This window comes from Phyllobates terribilis, unplaced genomic scaffold (assembly GCF_046119375.1).
Source record: "Phyllobates terribilis strain yellow unplaced genomic scaffold, ASM4611937v1 Scaffold_9__5_contigs__length_417890890, whole genome shotgun sequence".
NCBI lineage: Eukaryota > Metazoa > Chordata > Amphibia > Anura > Dendrobatidae > Phyllobates > Phyllobates terribilis.
Window position 1 is genome coordinate 26,773,643 of NW_027362769.1, and position 14,313 is coordinate 26,787,955.

The 14,313-nt window shown below is 44.6% G+C and overlaps 1 protein-coding gene across 2 annotated transcripts in view; it reads left to right on the forward strand.

Annotated features, from left to right (window-relative positions):
- PLEKHM3 (pleckstrin homology domain containing M3) overlaps nt 1-14,313 on the forward strand; it is a 348,977-nt gene that overhangs the window by 307,775 nt on the left and 26,889 nt on the right. The window lies entirely within an intron of this gene.

The following is a 14,313-nucleotide window of genomic DNA, read 5'->3' on the forward strand; positions in this document are numbered from 1 at the left end:
CGCAGACTGTGAGCTTTTCTCATAAGCTTCAGGCGTCTAAAGGCTTGTTCCGTCTTCAACCGGAGAAACCGCTTCGTGCGAATACATCGCCAGTGCATGTCACTTAGGATAGCCACCCTCTTTACTGTGACTTCAGTCCTGGACAGGACCTCCAGCTGTTTAGCTTCTGAGGTCGAGTACACCCTACAGGCTCCCACGGCCTTCCTAAACTCTACATGCACGGACTCACTGGTGCATTCTTCCCTCAAATCCTCGGGTACATCTACGAGGCATTTGTAATGAGACGTTTCTGTCTCACCAGTGGTTTCCAGACGATCAACCAGCTCAGGTTTCAGGGACAACTGACTTTCAGCTTCTTCACCCTGTATGCTTCCCCTGAGCTGACTCACAGCTATAACTTCAAGAATTTTCGTCTTGACCACTTCCATTTCATATTTATCATCTGTTAACACTCTCTTAGCTCTCCTCAGGTCCACCTTCTCATGATATAAGGGAGTGAGTGCAACGTGTTTGCCCTTTTCCTTCTCCAAGGAGGCCTCGTTCACTGAGTGATACTTTCTCAGGCGACTTTTGAGTCTGGAAACTTCTTCCTCTAGCTCCGCCACTCGCCACTCAGCGGCCCGTCTCTGAAGCTCTTCCTGCTTCAACTGTTCCTTTAACAGTAGAGTTCTCTCAGACCTGTCTGTCTCCAATGCGCCCACTCGGCTCTCAACAGCCAGTCTCTCAAGCTTCTCTTGCTTCCAATGGGTTGGTAGCGACTCCTTGAGCTCCTTGATCTCGGCTCCTACATCCACCGAATCATCCGAGCTCACATCACTCGAGGAGTTATCTGCTTCATACCTCCCATCACCAGCGGCCAACTCCTGGCCCTGGTCTGTGGCTTCTCCGATAGATTCCTCCATCTTTTCCCGCTCAGCTTCCATCTTGCTGAGTCTTTCCTTAAGGCACGTCTCTGCCCTCTGGAGAGTATCACAGAACGTCTGCAGCTCCTTCACCTGAGCTTCCAGACCTAGGGTCTTTCTGCGGAGATCACCATTTTCATCACGGGTGTCCTGCAGAGTGGTCTCAACCACTTGGCGCGTGTGCTCTGCATCCGCCTTATCATCCTCTAGTTTTTCTTTAACCCTGAGGAGATCCTCATAGTCTCTCTTAATTTGTTGCAGTTCCCCACTGCGTTCACCACATTCCTTCTTGGAGTCACACAGCTCCCGGTTGAACTGTTCGCGCAGTCGCACTAGGTTTTGTTCACGCCCAGAAACTTCATCCTGCAGCGCCTCCTTGAGGGCAGACAGCTCTAACTGTACCAGAGAGAAGCGATCTTTCACCTCGCACAGCTCATCTTCACACTCCGCTTTGTCAATTTCCAATTGAAAAACCTCCTCCTTGATTTTGCGGCGGTCTTCCTTAATTTCGTAGTACATTTCCTTCCGCTGGTTAATTTCCTCGTTGCTTCTCTCCAGGTCTCGCTGTAAGTTCCTCACAACCTGGTATAATTTCTGCCGTTCAGACTCCAGGCTCCGCTGGTCTGAGGACACGTTCTCCAGGTTTTCCCGTAGTTGCTGCACGTCACTCTGACACTGCTGCCTGATAGGCTCCAGCTCTTGGTCACTGGCCACCTCCTCTTTCAGGGCAGTCAGCTCCTTCTGTCTCAGTACTGTACCGGAGGTTGCTACTGGCAACGTCACCTCCTCTTCTGCCTCTAAGGGAGGATCCATACTTGAAACAAAGGCACACAGCATTACATTTTCCTTATTTTTACTTTCAGCGAAGACTACAGGAGCAACCTTTTTGTGGCCCTTGCGCCGTCTACGAGATGGGGACTTTCTCACCTCGTCTAGCCCCTCCTGACTGACCTCTCCTTCTACTTTCGTAGTGTCACCGTCAGCTACGGGGTCTGTGTCACTCCCCATGGTGTTGTGGACTAACAGGTCACCTCCCACTTTGACGTCACCCCCTTCTACTGGAGCTACCCCGTTATCAACGGTCACATTGTCATTTTTAGGAGGTACCAACCCACCACCAGTAATTTTTTTTGATTTTCTATCCTCCACGCTGTTTTGAACAACCGACCCTTTTTTAGACTCCGCCCCCTTTTTAACAACCACACCGGCAGGGGATTTTTTACAAGAAAAATCAACAATAGTCTTAGGACTCAGTTCACTACAGCTCTTACCACCTCCCCGGGCACTCTGGGACAACAATGACGCTCCCGGAGAGTTCACAGAATGGTCCACTTCCGCCATTCTATACGGTGCCCACAGCTCCTGCGGTTCCAGCACCATGTCCAGTAGATGTTTCCCAAATACGTGCTCCGGTCCCAACCGGCACCTTAATCGCTCAAAAGCTTCATTCACTTTTGCTGCTCTGTTCACAGCCATCGCGGTACGCTGTTCACACTAGAACTTCACCGCTCTCCCCAGAAAATTTTCGTGGCCCCACCAAGCCACAGCAAAACCGGATTTGAGTGCGACGAGAACCTTCGCAACCCCGCCGAGTTGCAGCCTGATGCTTTAACCTTCGTGAGCCCCGCCGAGCCACAGCAAACCAGGTTTGAGTGCGACGACATTCTTCGCAACCCCGCCGAGTTGCAGCCAGATGCTTTTAAGCTTCGTGAGCCCCGCCGAGCCACAGCAAGATGCTTGTATCCACACTCGTCGTCCTGTGCCGTTGCCCCTAGAAACTGGGCTGCAGTTGCCCGCATTCTCCAACCACATGTAAGGCAGCACTAGTCATCATAATGGGGGATACTCGCTGCACCGGGTCAATTAATGCACACCAGCAATGTCTTTCTGGTATTTCACAATGCTGCAGTTTATTGCACTTCATAAACCACAGTTCACACATATAATGTCCACGAGCCCAAGTGGCAGACAGGCCCACTTGGCCCAGGTTACTGCCTTCAGCAAGGTAATACTTTAGTAATGTCCATACAAGTGTCCATATAACAAAGTGTATTACCTTTGCCGGGTTTAGTTGCTGCAGTCCATTTGATTTGCCACCACTGTGGCTTTGCGGCTTCCCAGATCGTGGTCTCTAGCCGTCGTCCCGTCTAAGGCTACTGGTATGTCTTACACCGTCAACATCCAGCCTGCGCCTTTCAGGACTCTTCAACAAGCCGCTGCCTTCCAAGGCCACTAGCATCCACTCACAGGATCCAGTCTCGACCTTTCAGGCTGCCAGGCTTCACTAGGCCTCATACGGTGGTGTCCCACACAAGGGAAACAGGCCTCACGCCTATCACACCAAACACACCTGTCTCCCATCAAGCAGGGTTTATATATCCATCCCGTGCACACACACACACACACACAGACAGGATCTTGCTGATGTCACAGTCATGTGATCAGACAGATATTCTGTGCGCAGGACCTGTGCTATGTCACAGTCATGTGACCAGTCAGCTGAGGGGGAGGTACATGGTCAGTCAAAACACACACACTGGATCATTACAGTAATGCCAAGCACCCGCTGCATTACAGTGGTTAAAAATAATGCAAAGTTTTGTTGGAAAATGGCGACTTTTTTTTTGAGACCCATAGGCGGCTCTATTTTTTGGGATCTGGGGCCGCGTGAGAGCTTATTTTTTACACGCCGAGCTGACGTTTTTATTTATACTGTTTTGGGATAAATACAATGTTTTGATCACCCATTATTGCATTTGGTTGCAATCTTGCGGCAACCAAAAAAACGTAATTCTGGAGTTTTAATTTTTTTTTCATTACACCATTTACCCACTGATTAATTATTTTTATATATTGGTAGATCAGGCGTTTCTGAACACTGCGATACCAAATATGTGTATATTTGATTTTTTTCTTTATTGTTTTATTTTGGATGGGGCGAAAGGAGGGTGATTTAAACATATATTTTTTTAATATTTTTAAATACTTATTTTTTTTACTTTACACATGCTTCAATAGTCTCCATGGGAAACTTGAAGCTGTGTTCATCAGATCGCCTGTGTGTAGCAGAAATGCTCCCGGCAATGACAACCGCAGGGGTCTCCTGCAGATCCCGGGTTGTCATGCCAACCCATTGGCCACCCGCGGTCATGTCACACGGGCGCCGATGGCCGAGACTTATGACGTCTGTGAAGACACGGGGTCTTCCGTGGGCGTAATACCACTCAGACAACACAGGGTGAGGGTAAAACAGTGTGGTAATACTTTATTGAACCACAAAGCGGACAATAAACAGATAGAACAGTCCCAGCAAATACCTAAAATGGTACAAAATTACACAGTCTGACCCTTCCACTGGCACGCCTGGGATAGATCAGCTGCGACTTTGGGACTTCCAGGGCCAACTACCTCAACCAGTGGTCCCCCGCTTCTGGCGGGCCCCCACAGAGAGAAGGTAGTGGCAAGCTTGGAAAGCTAGCAGTCCATCAAGGTACAAGGCCAGGAGACCCGAGGGTCCCACCCTGGCCTCTCCAAGAGTTTCCATGGGGCCAGATGACCGGATAATCCCAATCTGGCTTCTCCGAATGGCTCCATGGGTTCTAGGTGACCGGAGGGTCCCACCTGGCAACCCCAAACAACATATCCATGGGGTCAGGTGACTTCATCGTCCCAACCTGGTCTCCCCAAATGTATCCATGGTCTCTCTGATGGTCAATAGAGCAGATCCCTATCTTTCCAGTCAGGGCTATGTACCCTTAGGCTAGAATCATGTAGAATCCAACTCTGTGTCTCTTTGGGTAAAGCCATCCTACCAAACTGATAGTGTGAAGAGAGTCTGATCTTTGATTCTCGTTGTAAAGTCTCTTTTCAATCTCTGTTTCAAGTCTGTTTGCTACAGAAGCACATGCCCCTTAAAATAGTTACAGTTGTCCTTGCAAATACACATTCACAGGTAAGGGAGGGCATTACTCACAGGGCTCAGCTATCATTGTTTGAGCTAATCTATTTACATAGTTGGTATAGTAGTTGGCTCTTTAAATCAACATCATTGTTTCAGAATCAAAGAGGCGACAACAATCAGGGTCATTGAAATACTGGTCTGTTCTTCTTGACTAGCCACATAAATACACATACATTTACAAGTCAACACAAAGATAATAGTGTATTTCTCTTGGATTAACAAATCTAAACATCTGGCTTATTAAGATTCTAGGCTGTATCGTCACAAAGTCCTTCTGGCGTGTCCATTTTAAATGTCGCTGTCAGAGATTGACAGCGGCATTTAACAAGATACAGCCGCGGGTGGATCGCGATTTCACCTGCGGCTGTTCAGGGCACACGAACGCTGATCAGTTCAGCTGTCATGTCCCCAGAAAGGTGCAGGCTCATCGCCGGAGCCTGCGCCAAAGGGAGAGACACGACATGTGCTGTACATGTACGCCACATATCGGAAAGGAGTTAAAAGACAATTAGATATGTCAGTATGAATGTGTTAATTTGGTCAGAAAGTGTTCCAAAGTGGATATCAGACCAGTTATTCAGCTTGACAAAATTGAAGTGGATTGAATCCCCTAGCTGACAAATAGCACCAGTGATGGACGGTGACCCCTGATGAAATCTGCAAATTTTTCCTCAGACACAGACGTAAATATATCACTTAGTAGAATGCTACATTCTGTGATTGTTCACGACATGTTACACAATCATTTGCTGATCACTAAATACATTCCCACTATTCCACCATATGCTGTGAGTAAAATATGCAAAACCTGTGAAGATTCCTGTTCCAGTGTCTTATTGATCCATAGCTATTTGTCATGTTCTCATCTATGCATAAAACTTGTATCAGCTTTCTTATATTGAAATGTTCACGACTCATGTAAACGTTCTGATCTTTTCATAAACCATTTACCAACGTATGACATACAGTTATGTCATGTGCTTGCTCTATGACTTTGAGGGGAGCTCAGGAACTGAGCCCACATCTTTCCTGGCAGTTGATGGCTGTAATATTCAGTCATCATGTGCTTCTAAGGCTATGTGCGCATGTTCAATATTTGATTGCAAAATTTCTGCAAGGTTTCTGCACTTCTTGCCAGCAAAAACGCTGCAGAAAAAACGCACATTTTTGCCACGATTTGGTGCATTTTTGTATGCCTTTTTATGCGTTTTTGATGTTTTTTGTACAGCAATGAATGCTTTTAAGAGCTAAATAAAGATATTTGAAAAAAGAAATGTGAGACATCGCTTTAACCCTTGGATTACCATCGGACCCGGGGTGAGTATATTGGTTAATTTAATTGATTAAAGAATGTGTCTCTTGTATTTCAAAAAAAGTGTTTTAGTCTCTGTGTGTGGTTATTTAACTCTTTACTTACAGGTTTAGTAAGGAGGGTGTCTGGTTGACGCCTCTTCATCACTAAACAAAGGGCTTGGTGTCAGCGACACCTAATCCCATTAGCCCTAATTCCCATTCATGTAATTTCTGGGGTAGCTGAGAGCTGCTATTTTTAGCCTAGGAAGGGGCCATTAGGCCAACATGTTCCCTGGCTATTAATAACAGCTGTTTGGTTAGCCGCTACGTCTCCACGATCAGCAACCAGCAATGCTTTGGATGCAGCGTATTTTCACTGAGTCCAAAACGCTGTGTTCTAATCCTGCATTTGTTTTGTCAGTACATGCAGATCCACCGCATGTAATGACATTTCAATCGGTCAAAATCTGCAGCAGAAATTGACATGCTGCGGGTGAGTTTGGGTGATGTGCCCACGATCAGGAAATGCCGCGGGTTTGACGCTGCGTATTTATGCAGCGTCAAACCTGCAGCAGCCAGATGTTACAGCATAGTGTATGGGATTTCTAGAAATCTCATGTCCACTATGCGTTCATCTGAGGCTGCAGGTCACCCACAGACACGGACATACGGCGCGTCTCTCAGGACCGCAGCATGTCAGATTCACTTGCGAAGTCACTAGTATCCGCAACAGAAATTTGACCACTAGAATGTATTGAATGCAGTAAATCTGCATGGTTCAGTGAACACATGTGGATTTACCTGTATTCAATAAAGCGCAGCATTTTGGATGCAGCAAAAATATGCTGCGTCCAAAGCGCTACTACGTCCGGATCGTGGGCACATAGCCTAAAATTTAAAAAAATGGCGTGGGCTCCCACATCATTTTCATAACCAGCAGAGGGAAAGCCAACCACTGGGAGCTGATATTACTATCCGGGGAAGGGGCCATTAGCCAAAAAAGGTTCCCTGTCTATTAATAACTGCCCACAGCTGTTTGCTTAGCCTTTACTGGCTAGATTACAGGGGGGTCCTAGAAAAAAATTGACATAGGGTCCCCCTATAAAATCTAACCAGCAATAAAATCTAACCAGCAAACACCAGGTAAACAGCTGCGGACTGATATTAATAGCCAGGGAAGGGGCCATGGATCCTGGCCCCCTCCAAGGCTAATAATATCAGCTCTCAGCGGCCCCAGAACTGGCGCATCCATAAGATACCCCAAATCTGGCGCTTAGCCTCCGCTCTTCCCACTTACCCTGGTGCGTTGGCAAATAGGGTAATAGGGTTGGGGTTCATGTCGGCCTTGTATTGGCAGCTGACATGAAGCCCAAGTTAGCAATGGAGGCTTGTGTAAGATGCTCCCATTACTAACCCTGTAGTAAAGTTTTTGAAATAAAGACACAGCAAGAATAAAGTCTTTTATTGTAAATAAAATTCCAAACGCTTTTAATCATTTATTTAAAAGTAAAAAACACCATTATACTCACCTAATGCCCATTTCACTGAAGCCATTGTCACCTGTAAGAAACCAAAAATAAAATACAACCATATCCCTCACATGTCCTCTGTAATGACATATCCAGAATGTCCCACAAAGATCTGAGTCACTTCTACAGCAGTCACACCAGCATTCACTGATGTGACTGCTCTAGAAGACAGCACTCTATACACTGACAGGAGTGTAATCGCTCTAGGCAGTGTATAGCGCTGAGCTGCTGGGAGTGAGGTCACTGGAGTTCAATCAGCTGATGATTAGCTGATAAGCTCCGGTGACCTCACTTACGGCATCCGTGTTGCGTGAGAAAATTCTCAATTCTCTCTGATCATCAGTTACCCCCCGCATCTCACCGCACACCAGGCAGAGCTCGCAGTGGATGCCGGGTGTGACGCGGGGGGGGGGGGGGGGTAACCCCGCCCACAGCCTGGCATCCACCGTGGAACCAGTAAGACAAAGACCCCCGCCAGCTGCCAGCTCTTGTCGTGACATCAGCGGATGTCAGAGCCGGCTGCAGCGGGGGGGGTCACGTGATGCCTGTGAGCTGCCAGTGATAGCGCCGCTCACAGGCATTATCTGCAACGGAAGGTATTTACAAAAAGTCTTAGGGGCCTCGGGGGGATACATTGGGGGGGTAATCTAAAGTAGTGGACAACCCCTTTAATGACAACCAAAAACATACAAATGACCCTGATCAAAAGTTCACATACCCTGTTGATTTTGGCCTGATAACATGTTCAGAATTTGACACAAATGGGTTTGAATGGCTACTAAAGATAATATCCTCACCTGTGACCTGTTTGCTTGTAATTAGTGTGTGTGTATAAAAGCTGAGTGAGTTTCTGGGATCCAGACAGACTCTTGCATCTTTCATCCAGCCACTGACGTTTCTGAATTGTGAGTCATGGGGAAAGCAAAAGAATTGTCAACGGATCTACTGGAAAAGGTAGTTGTATTGTATAACACAGGAAAGGGATACAGAAAAATATCCAAGGAATTGATAATGCCAGTCAGCAGCATTCAAACTGTGATTAACAAATGGAAAATCAGGGGCTCTGTAAAAACCAGGTAGGCCAACAAAAATTTCGGCCACAACTGCCAGGAAAATTGTTCGGGATGCAAAGTAAAACCCACAAATAACATCAGCTAAAATTCAGGACTCTCTGAAAACTAGCGGTGTGGATGTTTCAAGATGCACAATAAGGAGGTACTTGAAGAAAAATGGGCTGCATGATCGAGTCGCCAGAAAAAGCCATTACTGCCCAAATGCCACAAAGTATCTCGCCTACAATACGCCAAACAGCACAGAGAAAAGCCTCAAAACTTCTGGAACGAGGTAATTTGGAGTGATGAGACCAAAATTTTACTTTTTGGCCACAGCCATAAACGTTACCTTTGGAGAGAGGTCATCAAGGCCTATGATGAAAGGAACACCATTCCTACAGTAAAGCACGGAGGTGGATCGCTGATGTTTTGGGGATGTGTGAGCTACAAAGGCACTGAAAACTTGGTAAAAGTTGAAGGAAAGATGAATGCAGCACGTTATCAGGAAATACTTGAGGCAAATTTGCACTCATCAGCCCGGAAGCTGCACATGGGACGTACTTGGACATTCCAACATGACAACGATCCAAAACACAAGGCCAAGTCGACCTCTTATTGGCTATAGCAGAACAAAGTGAAGGTTCTGGAGTGGCCATCTCAGTCTCCTGACCACAATATCATTGAGCCACTCTGGGGAGATCTCAAGCGCGCAGTTCATGCTAGACAGCCCAGGAATTTACAGGAACTGGAGGCTTTTTGCAAAGAAGAATGGGCAGCTTTACCATCTGAGAAAATAAAGAACCTCATCCACAACTACCACAAAAGACTTCAAGCTGTCATTGATGTTAGAGGGGGCAATACATGGTATTAAGAACTGGGGTATGTGAACTTTTGATCATGGTCTTTTGGATGTTTTTGGTTGTCATTAAGATTCAAAAAGAGAAAACACAGTAGTTTGACAATTAATGGCTTCACCCAACCAATAACCATGAGTGAAGAAAAAGGAAAAAGTTTTTTTGTTATCATTCATATTCTCTGTTCTCTGAAACAAGGCCAAGAAAGGAAAAATTCTGCCTGGGTATGTAAACTTTTGAGCCCAACTGTACCACAAAAGGGTATCAATAAAAATGTCAGCCCTCACACAACCTCATTGACCAAAAATGTAAAACATTATGAGTCTCAGAAAATGTTGATACAAGTAAAAAAAAATATTACAAATTTCTGAAAGATAGCAAAGAGTTTTCAAGTTGCCCTTTCCTCAGTTTGAAATGTAATTAAGAAATGGCAGTTAACAGGACCAGTGGAGGGCAAGATAAGGTCTGGAAGATCAAGCAAAATTTCAAGTATATTGAAATTAGCCCTAACAGGCTAATTAAGTTATCTGAGCACACAAATCTCCAAGGGTGCCCAACCTTTTACATCGGCCCATTTTTCTTTTTGTAATTTTTAAAATGTAAAAGATGAAAATATATATTTTCCCTAAAATACAAAGGAAATGTGTCATCTTTAACATTAGACCTTTTAGAGATCATTTCATCTTCAACTTGCTTAACTGTTCACAATAACAGTAATTTTGACCAGGGGTGCCCAAACTTTTACATGCCACTGTACATCAGGAACGTGCCTTCTAAATTGGTCTTAAGGGTATGTCCCCACGATGATTTCTGCACCTATTATGTAAATTAGGTTATTTGTAATTTTTCATTGTATTTTTTAGTGCATTTTTTTGCATGCATTTTTGACACTGCGTTTTTTGTCTCTTTTTGGTATGTCATACTTTAATCCCTTCCTGACATGGCCAATTTCCATTTTTTCAGTTCCATGTTTTCCTCCCCTTATACCATGAGCCATAACTTGTAATGAGCACTGACTGTTCACAGCCCTCGTGCTGCCTGCAAGGGGAGTATAACTTCATTTTCTCCTAGGATATCTTATAGACAGACATACATTTCCTCAGCTATAAACTTATGTGTTCAGACGAGTTCAGATTTCTGTCTGCCGCTGAGTAAGCTGAAGGTCGCCCCAAAAATTAAGACTTATTATGCAAACAGCCTTTTCCCTTATTTCTGCCCTATGTCAACAGGAGAAAATGCTTCAGCCATGTCTGTTTGCAGTTGTTCTTCACATTGTGAGAGATGGTCCAGGCTCCGACAGCTCATTTTTCATTTCTTTTCTTTTTGTTGGTTCGGTGGCAGGAGATGAGCTGGACGCACATTACGCTGCAGCCCCAATGAATAGAGTAGTCTGTTACTTGGCCACTTGTTTGCAATGCATTTATTTGTGTCAGACCTTAAGCAAACAAAATACCTAGCTCATGCACTCACCTGGGCTCCGTACACACATGACATACCCCAGTGCTCACTTAATCAGTATGACACATTCCTTTGTTACTAAATGGTTCCAAACCAAACAGAATCAGTCCGACTAATTAGCGGCTTTTAGAAACCCCTGCTTCGTTATCCTGTCACATCCTGCCCAGCCATAAAACAAGTAAATGAGTTTGCTATAAATGCCAGTCAGGTACCTGTAAAAGATTACTTTACCTAATCATGGGAGGAGCAGCCACGTGGAGTAATGCCAAGGAATTTTGAAATACAAGGACTCAACTGGAGACGTGAGCTGTAAATCACACACAGCTTCTTTTTTTTTTTCGCTTTTCGCTTTAGGTAAAAGTGCTTCACATTATTTCATCATGGCTGCAGTATAGGCGCTATGTGTGAAGGAATGAATAAGCATCACACATATTCATTCATTAATGTCAATATCCTACTGTATTAAAGTCACCACACCTAATGGTATGCTGTACCATGGGCAAACAAAGCCCTAGCTGATAAAAAGCAGGTGTGGAAGATTTGTTGCAATAAATTGTGCAACTGAAAATCTGATTTCCTGAAGCACCTTCTGCATCTGCGTCTATAAGACGCCGTGTGCACATAGCCCATGTGCACACTGCGCATTTTTGATGCGTTTTCGCAGCATTTTTTCCACACGGAAATGCACTAAAGACACTAGGTAATCCGTGTGCCAGCTAATGCAATGACAATCCTGAAGTGCTGTGCACATGATCAGGAATTTTCCTGTCAGGATTGTCATTGCTTTTAAATATGCAGCATGTCAATTCTTTGTGCGTTTCTGCAGCGTTTTTCACCCATAGACTTGAAATGAGTCAGTCAAATCCGCAGCAAAAATGCAGGTATAATAATATTTGTGGATTTGCTGTGGATGTTTGCTGAGTATTTGACTGACTCAGTTCAAGTCAATGAGGCAAAAAAACGCACAAAGAATTTCCCTCTAGAGACTACTCCTCCCATCATCCGACAGCCGCTCTCGCTGAGATTATCGGGAGCTGGTGCGGCTGAGGGGAGAAGTAGTCATCTCAGCCGACGTTCTGTATCCCGTGTTAAAAAAAAGTAAAAATAAATCTATATTAAAATAAAAACACTTTATTCTCACCTGTCCGCCATCTGCCCGATGTCCCATGGGGATCTGATCACCCGGCAGCCGGCAATACACTGACGGGAGCCCGATTGCTCCCGGCAGTGTACATCACTGCGCTGCTGGGACTGAGTTCACCGGAGTTCATCAGCTGACGAGCTCCGGTGCCCTCACGTACGGCATCGGTGCTGCGTAGGAATTTTCCAACGCAACACTGATGCAGTAAATGAGCTCTCAGCTGATCTTCAGCTGTTTGAACTCAAGTGACAACAGTCCTGCAGCACATCACTATACACTGAAAGGAGTGATTACACTCCTGTCAGTATATAGAGTGCTGTCTTCTACAACAGTCACATCAGTGATTGCTGATGTTGCTGCTGTAGAAGTGACCCGGATCGTCGTGAGACACTGTGGATTACGTCATAACGGCAGACAGGTGAGATATATTGTTGTTTTTTATTTTTGGTTTCTTACAGGAGATGAGGGCTTTGGGGATTGGGCGTTAGGTGAGTATGAGGAAGTGAAGATGGATCCAGCTCAACACACCGGGCAATTGATTAAAATTCAACAATCTTTATTGGCAAATCCTTTTAAAAGTTTGTAGAAAAGTCAAAAAATGGACATCTCAGACGACAAAGCATATATTATGGGGTGGTATGTATAAAAGATGCCATACGCGTTTCAAGTAAAAAACTCGTTAGGTGAGTATACTGTGTTTTTTATTCTTGAATAAAAGATTAAAACCGTGTGGTATTTTACTTAAAATAAAAGACTTTATTCTGACCGTGTCTTTATTTGAAAAACGTCAGAAGCCTTACTTCTTGGTTAGTAATGGGGGCATCTTATAGACGCCCCCCATTACTAACCCGGGCTTCATGTCAGCTGCCAATACAAGGCTGACATGAACCCTAACCCTATTATCCCACTTGCCACTGCACCAGGGCAAGTGGGAAGAGCAGAGGCTAAGCGCCAGATTTGGCGCATCTTATTGATGCTCCAGTTCTTTATTTCGCTCCAAAAAGCATTCATTGCTGTACAAAAACACATCAAAATCGCGGCAAAATGCGCCTTTCTGCTGCAGCGTATTTCCTGCCAAGAGATGCTGAAACCTTGCTGAAATTTCTGCAATCAAATCCTGAATGTGCACACATACCCTAAAAGAGGAGCTGTCACCTGTCAGACAGTATAAAAAGCTGCCTGTGGATCCAATGGAAGCTTCTTTAACATCACTCATTCCTCATTCAGATGAAAATCAGAACTGGGACTGGGCGAATATTTTCCAGCATTTTCCCTCTCCCTGTGGTGAGATCTCATCCTTTTTTTAGCTAATAAAGACATATGGGAGGAACTTGAGGTGAACTGGGTTTAAGTCGCTCAAATTTTTCTTTTTTGTGAGTATCAAATGATTTCTTTTGAAACACAACTGATGCATTGGTGGTATCCTGCCACATACAGTGGGGAAAATAAGTATTTGATACACTGCCGATTTTGCAAATGCAAGATAAAAAACAGCGATATGACCCATCAGTGGGCATGTGCAATTGATTGGTTTGGCAATTGCTCTTTTGCTTCCATCTAGCAACAATATGAATTTTAGAAGCCATTTTAATAAACTGAATGAGTCAGTATACAGTGGGGAAAATAAGTATTTGATACACTTTTGCAAGTTTTCCTACCTACAAAGAATGGAGAGGTCTGTAATTTTTATTGTAGGTACACTTCAACTGTGAAAGACAGAATCTAAAAAAAATCACATTGTATGATTTTTACATAATTAATTTGCATTTTATTGCATGAAATAAGTATTTGATACAATAGAAAAACAGAACCTAATATTTGGTACAGAAACCTTTGTTTTCAGTTATAGAGCTCAGATGTTTCCTGTAGTTCTGGACCAAGTTTGCACACACTGCAGCAGGGCATTTGGTCCACTCCTCCATACAGACCTTCTCCAGATCTTTCAGGTTTCAGGGCTGTCACTGGGCAACATTGAGTTTCAGCTCTCTCCAAGGATTTTCTATTGTGTTCAGGTCTGTAGACTGGCTAGGCCACTCCAGGACCTTAAAGTGCTTCTTACAGAGCCACTCCTTAGTTGCCCTGGCTGTGTGTTCCAGGCCATTGTCATGCTGGAAGACCCAGCC